This window comes from Neomonachus schauinslandi, chromosome 1, assembly GCF_002201575.2.
Source record: "Neomonachus schauinslandi chromosome 1, ASM220157v2, whole genome shotgun sequence".
NCBI lineage: Eukaryota > Metazoa > Chordata > Mammalia > Carnivora > Phocidae > Neomonachus > Neomonachus schauinslandi.
The window spans coordinates 92626069-92635841 of NC_058403.1; the positions used below are offsets into that span (position 1 = coordinate 92626069).

Consider the following 9773-nt stretch of genomic DNA (forward strand, 5'->3'; position numbering starts at 1 on the left):
TTAACTTAATAGCCATTTCCCTTCATGGTTATATATTTCCAGCCTGACTAAAGTTTCCTGAAGGTAGGAAATATGTATTATGCTCCTATGTATGTCTTAACTACCTCCCATCCTGACAAAACTTAGCACATCTTTTATTATTATGTGTCCCTGTGCAAAGAACACCTGAATTGATTAGAAAAAGCAGACCTACTTAAAGTCTCAAAAAACACACATTGAAAGTATCTAATTATAGGGGCGCCTGGGTGGCTCAGTCGTTAAGCATCTGCCTTCGGCTCAGGTCATGATCCCAGGGTCCTGGGATCGAGCCCCGCATCGGGCTCCCTGCTCCGCGGGGGGCCTGCTTCTCCCTCTCCCACTCCCCCTGCTTGTGTTCCCTCTCTCACTGTCTCTCTCTCTGTCAAATAAATAAATAAAATCTTTAAAAAAAAAAAAAAAGAAAGTATCTAATTATAAAGGAAATAGGTAACTGAATGATGCCAGGAGTTGATAACGATATATTGTACCTTCCTTCTCCAGGTAATTGGTTCCAATTTAGTTCTGTTTAGAATTAAGCAAATCATTACAATGACTCAAAGACATCTCCACTGGCCTGTTTACTTACTTCCTAGCCAGTCAGGGGGCAGCTGCAAAGGATGATACCAACTTTAAGAATCTGACACCAACTTTTTGTCCCTTAGAAATGGCTTCTAGGGGCGCCTGGGTGGCTCAGTTGGTTAAGCGACTGCCTTCAGCTCAGGTCATGATCCTGGAGTCCCAGGATCGAGTCCCGCGTCGGGCTCCCTGCTCGGCGGGGAGTCTGCTTCTCCCTCTGACCCTCCTCCCTCTCATGCTCTCTGTCTCTCATTCTCTCTGTCTCAAATAAATAAATAAAATCTTTAAAAAAAAAAAAAAAAAAAAAAAAAAAAAAAAAGAAATGGCTTCTAAAAGACCTGGAAAGCAATTTTCCAGAAATCAAGAAAATGACCAAAGTTGCTATAAAAGGTAAATCTATCTCCTACAACTTTTGTGAATACTAAAATAATAAATATAAAATACCTAGCTCAAAGCCTGGCACAGGGTACTATTCAGTGGGTTTCTCCCTTCCCTCTTATATTCAGATGCATATGCATCATATGCATACACATGTATAATTATATTGAAAATGTAGAGTTATATATACAAAGTATACATAGATTTAGTTATAAATGTGTTGCAAACGTTAAATGTAGCATCAACATAATACAGACTGTGCTTTTGGAAACTTAAACTGAGAACAAAATGTATCTGCTTTTAATTATAGTAAATATGCAATACATTAAGGGAAATAACCATTTCCCAAAATTCATAAGCAAGAGAATCATTGCCTAAGACAATTTGCTGAGAATTAAATGCAATCTGCACAGTGTCTTTGTGGCTATTGTGAATTGCAGATATGAAAATGTTTTGATTATTTTATTTAATTGCCCTAGGTATTATAATTGGCTATAAGCCTAATCTCTATAGGTTTTTAAAAAAGATGCTTTAAGAAGAAAGACCACTGATTCAGTTGAAAAGAAAATTATAAAGAGCTAGCTAAGAAGTATATTTCCTTGTAAAAAATCTCGTAAGTAATGCAAAATTGAGGAATGCATGACAGTGAATCCCAGCTTTAGGTTGGACTGGAGGAAATTGGGCTATTTCAGATGGCCTCCATCTTTGCATCTTTCCTGCTTTCTTATTCCTTTGCTACTTTGTTTCTGAGGTTCTGTTTCTTTGCTTTTGGCTTCTACAGTCTGGTGGTTTCTGCTGTCTCTTTCTGTGGCTCTCCTGGCTTCCTCTCTGTTCTACTGTTGGCTGAGTCTGCCTGTCTCAAGGGTCTCAAGCCAGGGAAACTTCTAGAAGGTCAGTCACGGTTCACAGAACATGTCTGTAGAGCTGAGCTCTGGCTCTTGCTCTGCTCCTAACAGTGTGGCCTAGGGATGGAGTTATATGATACCTACATTTGAGACACTCCCCAAAGTGGTCTGTGGACACAGCTGGCCATGTCACACCTGCCCTCTGGCTATCCAAGACTGTAGATGCTGCCAATTATAACATGTTAAAGTGCAAAAGGGTATCTTAGAATCAACAATGCAGGTATGTCAATTTATAGATGAGGCTCAGGGCCATGCCAGCTGATTTCCTGTGGAAGAGGTGGGAAAATATTAACCTTTACTGAGCATCTACTTGTTTGGGTGTTCTACACACTTCTTTGTGTCATGTCATTCAAATGATCAGAAAAACTCTTTGAAATGTGTGTTGCTTTACAGATGAGAAAACTCTTAAAAGGTTAAATAACTTGCCCATGATCACAAATCATGAAATGGCAGAGCCAGAATATCAACCCAGGTCTTTCTTGTACTGAGCTTGGCCAGTTTGTGAAGGTTGGAGTGGGATTAGAAGGTTGGACTAGAAGGACAACTAATATTCGTAGAAAGCACTCTTTAACAGACCAGCAAACTACCAGCATCAAGAACACACATGAATAAGTAGATGCAGCTCCTTGGTGTCTGAGGTCTGGTGGTTAATGCTGCCTGTTTGGAATAGGAAACTGCCCCAGCTCGATGCCCCTTATACCCGAGCCTTGAGTGGAGTCTCATCAGCTCTTGAGGGCCCATCACCTATCACACAGGAAGGTCCCATTATGCCAATTATCTTCTGCATTCATTTCTTACCATTTTGTCCAGCCTGCTACAGATCTGATCATGGCCTGCTAATGAGTCTAAAGCCCTTACTTTTCTTTTTGCTGGTTTTTGGTTGTAGTGGTTTGTTTATTTGGTTCCATGGGTCTAAAAGAATTCCATTCTATAAGAAGATCCCAAAGACACGATTTAAGAGTTTTTCCTTTCATTTCATTCAGCAGATAGACAATAATGAACCAGGAAGTTATCTAGTATAAAAAGGACTTGAAATGGGAGCACAGCCATTTCAGAGTGTTATACTTGAGATTAAGATTTCCACTGTGTGCAGAGAGAAATGGCTGGATTTCATTATTACAGATTACACTCTTGCTCCTCAAACTCTAAGCAGACAGCCGGGCACCTGTGTGTCTAAAAGGAAAAAGCAAAGGGCAAGAAAAAACAAAACAAAACAAAAAACGGGGCTACAGCTCTCCACAAACTGGGAGCCTTTGATGCAGTTCACTTTGCCGCTCCCGTTGTTCCTGAGGCACAGTTATAGGAAGCAGGGCCACCTGCCCCTCCTACAAAGCCATGGCAGATACTCTAATTCCCAGCTCCATGAAATGCCCCTGGCTCAGAGTAATGAGTGTGAACTAAAGGTTGCTCACCCTTTCCTTGAATCCCTTCCAAAGGCAGGAGAAGCAATTCACAGAGAGGTCTCTGCTGGGGTCTGTGAGATGCCATAGATTTCAACAACACCCATAAGCAGCTACTACATATTGAGAACATCACATATTTCAGATGTGTCATTCATCTCATCTCATTTGAGCCTCACAACCATCCTCTGAATACCCATCTTTAAAATAAAGATACTGAGATCTGGAGCAGTTAGTTAAGTGACTTGCCAAAGTTCACACAGCAGCAAATGGCTGAATTAGCACTCAAATCTAGGTCTGAGTGAGACCCAGACCACCCTTTACCTGCTAGGCTACACTGTCTCACCATCTGCTGAACTCAAGGGAAGTTGACCTGACCACACCTAAGGTAACTAATCAAAGGTTCCGACTCCAGGAAAAAAAATAAATGTCTTCAGGTTGAGGTAAATTCTGCTTTAGTTCATAGACTCATAGATTTTAAAACAAATAAATGAACAGACCAGGACAAGAATTTTGTGTTTTCTCCTGCTTTTAAGGTGGTTTGCTCAAGTTTGACATTGTCTGGGCTTGATACCAGCCCCCTCCTTTCTCTTCAGCTCTCTTTGACCACCAGCTCTGACATCCCATCTGGCTCTAGGTTGTCTGGTGCTTAGCTCTACCATTTTTGACCCCCTGGCTTATATCTTAGCTCTATCCTGGCTCACTCCAATTTAAAAACCTACTCCTTTGGCACATTTCATACCTGGAGCTGCTACCTGAACACCTCTTCCCTTGAGTTCAGCAGACCAAGTTCATGAAACAGCTCTGGAAGAGGGCTTCTGGGAAATGGGTGGGAGTTGAGAAGATGAGCCTCCTAGATGTCCCCACAAGGCCTTGATCTTCACATAAATCCAGCTGCACGGGATCATCCAGGACACAAAAAGAACTACCTGGCAAACCAAATTTAGGTAGTCAAGTTCTGTTGGAACTCTGTGGTTGATTGTTGGGTCTCTGATGTTGGAGAGATGGTACCAGCGATGTGTATAGGGATTCCGGTCTACTGAGTCCGAGTCCTCGTTCAAGGTTCAGTGGTGGGGCTTCCAGGCATAGAGGACTAAGAGCTGGAGAGTGTGTGTGTGTGTGTGTGTGTGTGTGTGTTATTCTGACTAAGCAGGTGCAGTGCAGGAAGGTTGTGTTGGGCGGAAAGCCAGGAGGTGTGATTCAAGGAAGAAAAGGTAAGCAGCTATGGGGTATGTAGGAACTTTAAGTAATCTTTCCTTCTCATTCTCCATCTTTTACTTTCGCAAACCCTTCCTCTTTTTTCCTCACTGGCCAATTTATTCCCTTAGCAGATACTTCATCGTATCTGAGTTCCTAGGATTCTGCATTCACCGTATTCGGGGAAAAATTTATTCTCATCCAATTTCCTTATGAAGAAGAACATTATTCAAAATATCCTCCACATATCCTTTCTGGAGGGCATTATTAATTCTACTGCATCATCTCATCCTGCAAGACATTTCTCCTTAGAGAAAGCTTAAGAAATGCTCAGCTGCTTCTCATAAAGGAAGTTCAAGGCAGGATTCAGACCCAGCAACCATCCAGAGGTCCGTGTTGTTACCTCAGTGCTATCAATTCCAAATGAGGCTCCTGGCATAACAGTCTGAGAGATTTGCCAGTTCTAAATGAATGATTTGCTCTTCCACTGGCATTCCACTGTCCTTAAAATCAGGGACAGAAAAGAAGAGAAGGAAGGGAGTGGAGGAAAAAAGGAGGGAAAAGGAAGGGAAGGGGAGGGCAGGGGGAGGAAAGAAAATAGCCATTTTGCCTTGCTGATCCATGCACATAGTAGTGCTCAGTAAATGTTTGTGGCAGAACCCATGAGTAGTTATTATCTGTGAACAAAGGTTCTTCAAGAATGGTTAATTTGCAGGTGCTGGCAAATGGTATTCCCTTTAGTAGAGCAAGTTCCAAGTTTTTTCTTGCTGAGTAGTTTGGAATTTGTTTAATGGTGTCAGCTTGGGCACAAAATCATTATTTCCAGCAGCAAGTACCATTTTTAAGTGCTTACTACCTGTCAAGAACTGTGTTTGACACACGATTTATTTTCTAATCAATTCGATAACACTGGATATACATTTTTTTTTTCATTTTAAAGATGAAGACGGTGAAGCTTAGAGAGGTTATGTCACCTGCCCACAATTACATAGATAGCAAGGAGTGTTGCTGGTTTTTATCCCGGTACGTCTGAATTCATCTTGTATACATTCACGTGTCTTCGACCTCTCATAACTGAATGCTAAGGAAGAACTAGGAACTCCAGACATTACTTGGGATATGTAATTTATGCAGTGGATAGATGTTCTGAAAGCCAAAACTATTTTACATTTTAGAAAGTATTAAGTACCTATGCAGATCTTCACGCAAATCTTATGAGACATTATCTTTATTTTTATAGTCCAGAGAATGTCTAATTTTATTGGATCAGGAAGATTGGAAAACCTGCCCCAGGACACATGGACAGAAGTAGCATAGCCAGAACTAATCACAAGATTTTTGTGGTCCTAACCACATAATGTCATATCCCAAAGATAGCAAGGAATTCTAAAAGACTGAACAAGAGAAGCAGTCAGCAGACGGGTTCTCGTCTAACACTATGGAAACAGAATTGAAAGTCGAATATGTGCTAAAATATAATGCTTCACGCATGTACATTTAAAGAACATATATAGCAACCACTTTTCAGGGGTAATTGTGTATGGTTTCTATAGCGATAGGATTTATTTCCGGCAGAATTTGCCAACTTAAAATAAGTTTCTCCTCATTGAAAGAAACAAATAAGTTCATCGACATTTGTTTTCTCATTATACAAAGATCATAATGTTTGGTTTCAGCAAAGAGACAATAATTCTCACCACAGAGCAAACAGGAAATAAGGTCACCATTGTTTGTCTGGAACAAAATGGATTCCCATTGGTCTGGAGGAGCTCAGCAAAGTGCCGGACATGCCATGCCCAGACCGGAGGTCAATGCAATGCCACAAGTGTACACACAGAAGTTGGCCTTCCTTAAGTAGAAAGAAAAATTTAAAAAGAAAGAAGAATGATTTTCTCCGGAAAAGATTGCTTTACCTTGAATGGAGCAGGGAAGCCCAGAACTAGAAGAAAACAGCAGTAATGAAAGCTAACACGTATAGTGCTCTCTCGGTCAGCACCATTCTGAGATCCCTTGCGCATGTCTCAGTTACTCTCCCAACAACCCGCAGGTCGGTACTATTTCTATCCCCGATATACAGCAGTGAAAACCGATGCACAGCCCTGGGTCTTGCCCAAGCGCACACGGTTGGAGAAAGGCAGACCGAGCATTCCGTTCTGGAAGTCTGGCCCCAGAAGTTGCAGTTTTAACCACTCTTCTATGCAGGCAAGGAAATCAAAACAAGAACGTTTCTTGCCCAAACTCCCACAGGATCTTTTTTTTTTTTTAAGATTTTTTTTATCATTATTTATCTATTTGACAGAGAGAGAGTGCAGGCACACAGGCAGGGGGAGCAGCAGGCTTCCCGCTGAGCAGGGAGCCCGATGCAGGGCTCTATCCCAGGACCCTGGGATCATGACCTGAGCCGAAGGCAGACGCTTAACTGACTGAGCCACCCAGGCGCCCCCACAGGGTCTTAAGTGAGCAGAGTTAAGATCTAAGACTGCAGGAACATTCACCGACATTTCCATCCCTCCAGGCTGGCCCTTCATGCACAGGAGCAGGTATCAGGAGAGTGGAAACTCCTGGGAAGCAGAGTGGTGAATGCCCTAACACCCGTTTTTCTCACACTTTTTAATAAACACACTCATTCCTCTAGTTTCAAACAACTCTCTCCAGAACTCCCTCGACAGCTCAAACTGTCTCAAACAGCTCAAATGGAAGCTACTTTAAGGGTGTGCCTGAGTTTGGTGGTGCTACAGTTTGATTAGTGATAATTATTGAACCTCAGATTTGAGCTTGAAGTTCCTTTGCCATACAATTGTCATGTTCAAAAGAATGGGGTTTGATCTGCATTTCTTTCAGTCGAGGAGTGATGATGTGGTAAAATGGCTGCATTCCACACACCAACTATCTTTGCTGACCTTGTGGGAAAAAGTATCTTCATTAAAAACAGGGACTTTGGCAGCTACTTGATGGGACCGAAAACCAAAAGTTTGTCTGTGAGCTGAAGCATGAAGATAAACATCGGGGAGGCAGTTTTGTATGGTGATTAGTAATGCCATCTCCAAATTGTGGTCAAATCTCAGCTCTAACATCCACAAAGTCAGTAATCTTGAGCAAGTTATGTAACCACTCTAAGGCTCAGTTTCCTCCTCTATTAAATGGGGCTAAGAACACCACCCCCATAGTGTTGTTAGAATTAGGCAAGATAATCAATATAAAGCAGTTGGAACAGGATCTGGCGCACGGGTGGCCTCGCTCCCTGGTTCCTTTGCCCTTGGCCTCCAACGATACTGGACTTCTCTTACTTCTCTTAATTCCATGTTCTCTAAGCCTTCCACTCTGTCTGGAAGGCTCTTGCCCTTTGTGTCTTCCTGAAAACCCTACCTCATTCTTCGAGTTTGACTCACGTGCTTCACGACTCACCCAGGCAGTCTTCAACATCTCTCCCATCCTTCCACTGTCTCTAGTAACCCACCATTGTGATGCTCATTACACAATAATGATTCACCAGCATGTCCTTTTCTTCATCCCACTCCTTGAGTGTGCCCAGAGCCTGGTACTTGGTGGGCATTCAATAAACAAGTTACCGAATAGATGAACAGGCAAATACTGAGTTTCACCATAAAGTCCAGGCTTATGTTCAATAAAATAAGAAAATCTTCTGGAGGTATTAACAATCTAATGCAATCAATCAGAAAGGATCCAACCAATGAAATATAAAGTATACTCCCATTTCAGTTTTAATTAAACTCCAAAGCTTTAGAAATGATAATCCAAATATAATTAGACCCAGAAGATATTCTAGATCATTTTGTGACAGAAGGAGACTTGTGAGGCCAGTGGAAGGAGGCTGATACCAATGACCCAACTTGTACTAGAGAAATTCCACAGGATTCAAATTCATATCCCAAACAGCAAATTATCACAGACTTTTTAACCACCTAGTAAGATGCTGAATAATAAAGCACTAATAGGCATGGGTATATAAAAGCATACCATTAAAAAGGTATTGTTTTCACACTAAACTAAGGGTCTATGGAAAGAGTTATATCCCTTTCATTGTTTCAAGGGGATATGCAGTTCTGGGGCAGTGTCTCTATAATGGAACTAGAGCTAAGAGCTAAGTCTGGAAACCAGCCAAAAACCAGTCCAAAGCTTCTCTGGCCTACACTGCTCTAGCAGGCAGGATACAAGCAAGTTTATAAGGGCAGAATATTTTCACATTTGCTAAATGAGAACCAGAGGACTATGCACGAAAGAAAACTTTGTAAAGACACACTACAGAATGCCAGCCCTCAGGTAGCATGCTGACCAGCCACTGTAAAGCTGTATTAACTCACAACCGATGGAGAGACTGGAAGTCAGTGGTATCAGGGTAAAGGCCAGGTATCCCAGAGGCCTCTGGGAAAAGGTCCCACAGAGCAGAGGGGAAAGCAAAGCTTACTCTCAGACGAGTCCCATAAGAATTTCTCACCTTTGGCCAGATTACACAGGATGTCTCAGGGTTGGAGAAGACCTATAATATAAAAAGCTTGTATAGATTATAATTGTTTTGTAGACTCCAACTCCAATGTCATAGTCAGAAGGGTGTGTGTGTGTGTATACATGTGATAAGAACACCACTATATATTCCTCAAGATGCAGGACAATCTGATACTTTTTAAAACCTCAATACTGGGAAGGCAGAGACTGTCCAGACTGAGACTCACAGAATCCAGTTTATAGGGCTTTTTCTGGCTGGGATAAGGGGTACATAGGCTGCAGAATCTGTGCCTTCTGCAAGACTGAAATTATGGCAGGTCCAGAAACTGATGCCCAATTCCATTTTACTGGTATTAAAAAAATATTTCAACTCTTATACTCCCAAAAGGAGAATGAATTGTGTACTGGCCACATGCAGAGGCATTGCTTTGATAGTTTTATACTTCTAGTTAAGGTCTAAAAAATCTCCAGCTGTGAAAGCCATATATGAACTCTAAACAGTCTGTACCTCATCTGTTAAGTTCCCATGCCTGGACAAGCTAATGTCAACTCACAATGTGATACTCAATTTGTACAACAAATGATGAACCTGAAAAAAAAGAATTCAGTATACATTTCTCATCACTTTCCCACTTGGTTGTCTCTAGGTTTTCGTAGAACAGTGCTTATTCCCTAATCTGATATCTCCCTCCATGTGGTGGGCACTCAATGCAAGAAATGCTTCTACTGTCTACCTGCTCCCTCCTTGAAACCTCCCCCAGAGAGAAGGGACTACTCTTACTGGTAACTTTGGGAGGGAAACCAGGCAAAGAGAGCTCAGTCCTTTCCTCTATCC

General features: G+C 41.8%; 1 pseudogene; it reads left to right on the plus strand.

Annotated features, from left to right (window-relative positions):
* The first annotated feature begins 9248 nt into the window (after nucleotides 1–9248).
* LOC110591717 lies at nucleotides 9249–9435 on the plus strand (annotated as a pseudogene).
* Nucleotides 9436–9773: the final 338 nt, after the last annotated feature.